Here is a 7,914-nt window from a genome sequence, read left to right on the forward strand (position 1 = left end):
GTCCAAGATCTGCTCATTACTGACCCAGCCAGGTGACACTATTCAACAAGGCTTCCCCTCCTCCCCCACCCCGAGCTAACATCTAAGAGAAGCAGTACTGTTGAAAACAAACTTGGTGTGTGTACATTCATGGTCTTGCTTCTTGACATAGCCTGACATGGTTCCTAGCTGATTTGAGAGGTTGGAGCCGGCCACCCAGGGTGGCAGATAGCCCAGACAGATGGCAGCAGCAGATGCGATTCGCAAAATGCGACTGTCAAGGTTCTAGCCCTTTCGCGGTGATCTTTGTCAGAAGAAAGAGCACTCTGGCTTTAAAATCAGACACGTGTGCATTCAAAGTCTGGTTGTGGGACATCTGGTCATTTGGTTCCTGGGCTGAAATGATAAGATGTATCGCCCAGGGTTGCTGTGACGATTCTTGCAGCTGACACTAAGGTGAAGCCACAGCGAGTGTCTCACTGGGATCAGAGCATGTTCTTCTCCCAGCCTGTCACTGTTTTATCAGTTGGAGAGTGGGAGAGCAGGGATTCCCTGAGCCTCCTGAAGGCTGACTTTAGCCTCTTGGTGACTTCAGTTTTCTGGACAAATAGGCCACCTCAGAAACAAGTTGAGTGACAGCACCCGGCAGTATTATGCCCACAAAGCTCACAGCCTTCGGCTGTCATGAGAACAAGGCTCATAACTCTCTTCTTAACCCTGAACTGCTCCTCTGGAGTTGCCTTATTCAGGGACCTCATCACTGGACCTCCGTCTCAGATGCTGAGAGTTGGAGGGAACCAGCCCAGGTGCCGCAGAAGACACTGCGCCAGCACCACGCTGGTATTGGGGATGCAGAATCGGCCAGGACTGCTTGCAGGGGGCATCTCGCTGCCTGGCCCTGCACCTGGGACAAGTAGTGTGGCTTGGCGGTGCTCAGCACACTCACCCAACACGCAGCTAAGTGCTGCTGAAAACACTGGAAAACCCTGGGTTGTGGCTTTAGTGGGAAAAAAACAAATTTCAAGGCTATGGAGAATTCAGAAAATCCCTTGGATTTTGCAATGGTAAAATTTTGTAGTATTAAGGATCCAAATTAAAATGAAGAGATATGTACGGTATCAGTGTTAATTGCCTTCTAGCCCTCCCTCCTTTTTTTATTTTTTTATTTTTTTTTTTTAGATGGAGTCTCGCTCTGTCGCCCGGGCTGGAGTGCAGTGGCCGGATCTCAGCTCACGGCAAGCTCCGCCTCCCGGGTTTACGCCATTCTCCTGCCTCAGCCTCCCGAAGCTGGGACTACAGGCGCCCGCCGCCGTGCCCGGCTAGTTTTTGTATTTTTTAGTAGAGACGGGGTTTCACCGTGTTAGCCAGGATGGTCTCGATCTCCTGACCTCGTGATCCGCCCGTCTCGGCCTCCCAAAGTGCTGGGATTACAGGCTTGAGCCACTGCGCCCGGCTCCTTTTTTTATTTCTAAAGGGAGATGCATGTAGTGCTAGTGAAGTACTTTTAGAGAAAAGCCCACACCCGTTCTGTATATTCCTGTCTTCTTGAGGCTGGCTGTAGAAAATCCTTGAATGAATCCTTTGGTGAGGGCCTCCTACAGTCTAAGTGACCTTATAAGTGTTTATCTTTCAGGCTGATACTGTTTTTTGCACAAAAGTGTACACTTTCCTGATGGATTTCGATAACCGATTATAATTAAGACCTGCTTTGAAATGCTCTTCCTCAACACAGGTTTTGAGTAAGCTCAGAACCCCATGTTAAACTTGGGCAGTCTTCATTTAAACCCAAAGAGAGAGATGTCGATCATCGTGGGTTTTTTTTCTACTTAGGGTGTACATTGAACACATTGACAGTTTGTCAATGGAATGCTTTTCTCAAGGAAAGCATCTCATGCAAACTTCACTTTTTACACTTGAATCCCAGCTGGCCACTGGCACCTTTCAGTGGATTTTCAATAGCCTCACTTTTGTTGGAGCTACTGCATCCGTTCAAGCCCTGCTCCATTCTCTCTGGCTTTTCCTTTACTGATTGTGCTTGGAGAGGCTGTGCTCTGACTTGTCCACTGTGCTAGTATCAGAGGACTCAGGTTCTAAATCCCGCTCATTGTTCTTTTGCGGGGGCTGGCAGAGAAGCTGCTCAGGCTTTTACTTTGCTGTTGGCATAAGGAGTGCTCTGTTCATATGCAGAAGAGATTACAGATGTGCAAAGCCCACTCATCCGGAGTCCAAGGCCTGAGGTCCAAGGCCTGAGTGATTCCTCACTCTGCAGTCAGTTGGGAAAAACCTTTAGTGTCCCTGAGAAAGTTAACTCCTCTGTAAATGTGGGCATTAGAATCCATCCTGGAAGTGTATCAGAAGGATTAAATCATATTACTCATGAGACACAGGGCACACAGTGGGAGGCCTGTGTTTGGACAACCCCAACAACCGCATAAACAATTCCTTGCCATTTGCCTGCGGAAGGCGGACTCTGGGCAAATTCACTTTCCAGTTAAAATCTTAACAATACAACTTACGTTTATAAGAGCCCCTGAAAATGGCACATACAGAGGCGGTGTTAGGGGCATGGTGCCCAGCACATTGCCCTGTGCTGATGACTTTCTTCAGTGGTGTCAGCATGAGACACAAGAACTCTTGGTCAAGGACTGAGTTCAGATTCCAGTACTTCCATTTTGAGAGGACCTGTCATTTTATGATAAACACCTAACAGGAAGAAGGGCAGTCTGCCTCGTATACATCTGACATCTTGCCCAAAGATGTATTCCCATTGTGTTTGGCCATCACCTGTTCCTTGCCTTAAATTATATCTATATTAAAATGATGCAGCCTTTAAAATAATGCTAGAGAATGGATAAAAGGAATTAATTTTAAATCAAAATTTATGAACTTGCCTTATAACATTTTATGATAGCCCTATTTGAATTATCTTCTTCTCTTTGACTAAAATAGAATTCGATTTTTCTATGGGGTATTAACATTTTGGGTCATAATCATGCTAGGGATGAATTAATAGATCTTCTCTGAGTGAACTGTCAAGACAGATCCCCACTGGGTTTGAAATGTAATTAAAAATGTCAGTGAATTCACTTCAAGTCCACAGAGTGCTCCAGGGTCCCCTTGAAAACGTTAGTCAAAGACTGAAAATATTTACCAAGTGCAGTGAACATAATGCAGCATCCAGCTCTCTCCACAACCAGGAGAGAGCTGGTCACCTTTGTCAGGCGCCTCTCATCTTAACTTCCTTCTTGTTTTGGAGTGTTCGTCTCAGACGTCTTGAAAGCAGGGGTGCTTTTTAACCCAAGGCTATGGGTCCAGTTGGTGACCTCTTAATGAATGGCTGGTGCAACAGACCTCCAAGAGAGGAACGAGTCTCTAAATAATATCCATGCCCTTTGTAACCCTTCTCCCTCATTAGACTCCCAGACTGGCCACCTTTCTAATTGGCAGCCACCCTTTTATTTCTGGGAGGCTTTTAAAGGTGGGGGTCATTGGGAGGAGGAAGTCTGGAAGGGACTGGGAGCTCAAGTCACTTGATTATGGGCTGGCTGTCCCCCACACCCCATCACCTCCTTCCACTTGCTGTTCACTGGGTGTGTGGTTGGCCTTCCCCAGCCGAGTGTTGGAGCTTACCCAGGGAATGAAAGGTGGGAAGGGGGAGGAGTATGTGTTGATGGAGGTCTTTAGGCACAGAGCAGCTTTATTCTGGGATATATTTAAAACATTGGTTTCAAAATACATAAAATTAGCCAAGGGTAGTGGCACATGTGTGTAGTCTCAGCTAATGGGGAGGCTAAGGCAGGAGGATCACTTGAGCCCAGGAGGCGGAAGTCGCATTGAGGCAAGATCATACCACCACACTCCAGCCTGGGTGACAGAGGAGACCCTGTCTCAAAAAAAAAAAAAAATCGATTTTAGGCAAACGAATAACCAGTTATTTTTAAAAGTGGTTACTTAAAGAAGTAAGCAGACCTCATATACGCTTCTTTCTTTTTAGATTTCATGTGTTCCTTGTATACAAGCGACCTCCCAAATGATAATTCTCTGCTGAGATTTGAGAATTTGGAGAATCCCTGCAGCTTTGTAACTTCCGAGGTGTGATTAGCTGAAAACGTCATCATTTTGAAGAGTTCTGCGTTTTGCCAGTCACCTCTCAACTGTGTGCCAAAGGTGAGTCTGCAGTTTTCTGCTTAAAACAGAAATTGCAGCTTTTTGCTTCAAATGCTCAATTTGGACAGTAAGTTTAGTAAAATATCAGTCAGTGTAGCCTTGATTTGTTGAATCATATTAAATTTAGGCTTTCAATGAAGGACCTGGTTCAAAAATTAGATTATCTCTGTTCCTGCTTTAGTGTGTGTTGGTTCTGAGTATGTAGCCTGGAAGCGGGATGGTAGACACCTCCAACCTGTAAGATGGTACAGATACCTCCACACTCAGATACATACTGACTCTTGAATCGATAAAGAATCCTGGTCCCCTGTATTCTGTATGGGACAGGGAGTATAAGGATAAATAACCACTTTTCTGGTGCTTTCAGTCTAGGAAAGGTTGAATTCCAGCTTTGATGCTGAGAAGATAAATCTATGTCAAAGGATAGCTGGGCATGGTGGCATACACATGTAGTCTCAGCTATTCGGGAGGCTGAGGCAGGAGAATTACTTGAACCTGGGAGGCGGAGGTTGCAGTCAGCCAAGATCGCACCACCGCACTCCAGCCTGGGCGACACGGCTAAGACTCGATCTTGGAAAAAAAAGAAAAAAAAAAGAAGCCTACATCAAATGAGATGCAGACAGATGAAAGATTCTCGGGAAGGTTTTACCTGTTCATATGAAAAACCTTCTTGTGTATGTTACAATTAAACCATAACCGTGATGCAGCATGTGGATTCTGGGGCCCAGGGGTGCTGTCACCACAGGCACCAGACAAAAACATGTCACCGTGTAACAAAAATATTTCTTAGCCCTAACAGCTTGAGACATTTAACTTAAAATATGAATTGCTGTGTTTGGTGGTCCAGTTAATCCAGTGTTCTGTTTCTGGCTGGGCAGGAAGAAGTGCTTTATGAGAAGATAAATTTTCACCTCCAGAGTTTTGTCTCAGAATGAACTGTAAGAATAACACGAGCTTTCCTTAAAAACTTTAATTTGCTTCTATTATTTGCAGATTGTTTTAAAGTAATCCTGAAACTATCATATTGGACTATGGAATCTCTTGGTGTGGTGGTTTCTGAAAATTATCTAGAAAGTTAGAATTTCCTCTTACTTGGTCTGCTACTACTACAAACACATCTTGTGACTATGTTCTTTCTCTTCAACCACCTTAAAAGAAAAATCTCTTGGAAACTTTTTGATTTCAGTTATGCCCCTTTGATGTTTGGTATTTAAAACAGCGTAAGATTAATATGAAAGAAGGATAGGATTAAGTGTCTTAGTGTTCTTGTCTTGTTATGCTTTATGTTATCTTTTGGAGAAAATGCCACGTTGTTCCGTTGATTTAGGGTGTTGTATGTTGTGATTTCCAGAGCTAGCTCCTGGTCGGCAGTCGGGAGTTGGCCCTCACACTGCATACCTGACGTCACCCCAGCCATTGTTGGGTCTTTTAGCTTTAGATCCCCTCATGGATTCATGGGGCATTCCCAGGTCTCTCCTCCAGACCTTAGGCAAGACAAACACCATAGGGGTGTTCCCGTTCCAAACCTAGGAGATTTTATCTTGCATAAGAAAACTTCTCAAACCCATGGTAACTCCGTTTTCTTTAAAAAACAACAACAAAAAAGTCATTGAATTAGAACTTTTTTAAAACAGTCATTTGCAAATGCAGTCATGTATCAATCCACTTGTCAGATTTCAAGGGAATGGAGTGTAAGCTGGAAATGACAGATCTTCTGATCGGATCATCAGAACTCATTAATAATTTATTAGCATCAGAATCTGACACTACTTCTTTAGAAAGGTCTTGATCATGAGTGACATTAGCAGACCTGAAGTTGTTGTTGGTGCTGGTTCAGAAGCTGGTGAGGCAGGGGAATACGGCATGCTCACCCAGCAGCTCGGTCTGCAGGAGCTCCCAGCACACGAGTGCCACGTAGACAAGACAGTCAGTGGAGACCATGAGAGCCGGCTGGCTTGCAAAAATATCTACCCATGTAATTTTAAAGGATGACTTTTATTGCATAAGTTATAAGGTCCACACAAAACCTTGGTTCACCTATTAAAATTTACTTTTGTAGTTTAGAAAAATGTTAATTTGGAAAATCATGAGATGTAGCCATTCATGTAATCAACATCTATTGTGAACACCACACCTGTATTCTGGGCTATTTTTCTTGCAGTGACTGTTTTAAGTGGTTAAAAAAAAAAAAAATAGATAAAATATAGTCCCAGCCACCTTTTCCCATGCCCTTTTGGGGTGGGACCCTGACAGTTTGGGACTGTGCTAACTGCTGAAGTGGAGGTTCTTACAGTCAGTCCCTGGTACCTGAGGCAGGGACCAACTGACCCTTTTGGGGAGAGTATGGAAAAGCCAGGGGATGCTGTGTTGGGAACAAGTTTTAAAGAATGAGGGGACATGCATACAGAGATATAATGTGTTTCCTTGGAACAGGGCAGGCTGATTGAACCAGCTGGGCCATGGTTCCCGGAGACTGCAGGTCATTTAGACAATACTGGGTTGGGGACCAGGCATTTGCCATTTGGCCAGTGGCCTTTGGAGTGCCAACAGGGAAAGCAACAGCTCACTCAGCCATGCTCTTTGGCATGTCAGAAAGAAATGAAATGCTGGCCTGGTAGAACAGTAAGCAGGATGTCAGCCTTGGATGCATTTTCCAGTTATTGGGCACTCAAGGTTTGCATGCCTGGGGCTGGGCTGAGAGCAGCTTGAGGAGGATGGCGGTGTCTGAGGGCCTGAGTAACGTCTCAGCCCGTTTCCACGTGGTGCATTTCCCTACCCTGTTTTCTGGTCTCCCCAGTGAAGTTAAGGAAAAAGTCTTGGCACCCTCCAGCTCTGACCCTGCCTTCTTTGGGGAGTGGAGACCATAGGAAGAGCCTGAAGGCCACCACAGTTGTCATTTTGGCAAATGCATAATCTGCACTTAATTCTTTCCATGTGTACTTGAAAAGTAACTGTAATTGACTGTTGGAGGCTGGCCGTTCATTACTAGGGACAGAGGATGCAAAGGGCCTTGTCTGCTACGCTGCACATTCGTTTGACTTTTGAAAAGCTTTTGGAGGCTTTTTCACGACAGACATGTCCTAATGGACAGAAGGATGGTGTAGTGGGGTAGGAAGGACAGTGGTTTAGGTGACACAACTCAAGTTTGAGTAAAGTAAACAGGACTGGATTTCACAAACCGAGTCAGGTGGTGATATGCATGTCCAGTGTGTAAATGTCCGCAGTGAGCCTACACACGTCGTTTTCCATTCTGTGATAGAAGCAGCAGCGGCTGTGTTTAACTGAGCAGTGAGCACGAGAAGATGAAACATGGAGCCTGTCACTCTTACATCCATAAAAACGCCATCCAGTAATATTTCTTTAACTACTAAAGTTTACTACTTATCTTCATATTAGCCTCAATTTATTTCAGAACAATTTTTCCTAGACTCTGTACGCTTGGAAAAGTCATCTAGAATTTACCACTCACTTTTGTCATATCCTGGCTTTTTGGTATTTTGGAGATTGCTGGTAGCTGACTTGGCCCCCAACAGGTTATTTAGAAAGATTTTTTACATGCAAAGCCCGGTGCTCAGTCATTAAGTTTTTAAGGCTGAAGCTTCTGTTGAGCGTGTGGCTCGGAGGTCTCTGATACCTGGAAGTAACTTGTGGAGGAGTTTCTGCCCAAACAGAAGGGCCCGTCTCAGCCGCTTTCTACTGCACACTGGGCACCTGGGTGATCTGGGGGAACAGTCTCTGCAGCTTAAACTGATTGTTTCTTCTTCTTCT

General features: G+C 44.8%; 1 protein-coding gene across 3 annotated transcripts in view; it reads left to right on the forward strand.

Moving 5' to 3' along the window:
- The first annotated feature begins 3,971 nt into the window (after positions 1-3,971).
- The window catches only part of NCK2 (NCK adaptor protein 2), a 77,643-nt gene continuing 73,700 nt past the window's right edge, over positions 3,972-7,914 (forward strand). For 2 of the 3 annotated variants that reach the window (XM_017847741.1, XM_017847742.1), the window contains exon 1: positions 3,972-4,146. The gene's annotated coding sequence lies outside the window, so the exon portion shown is untranslated. The remainder of the gene's footprint in view (positions 4,147-7,914) is intronic. The other variant, XM_017847740.1, reaches the window with a different exon arrangement.

Source organism: Rhinopithecus bieti, unplaced genomic scaffold (genome assembly GCF_001698545.2).
Source record: "Rhinopithecus bieti isolate Rb0 unplaced genomic scaffold, ASM169854v2 scaffold_29830, whole genome shotgun sequence".
Classification (NCBI taxonomy): Eukaryota; Metazoa; Chordata; class Mammalia; order Primates; family Cercopithecidae; genus Rhinopithecus; species Rhinopithecus bieti.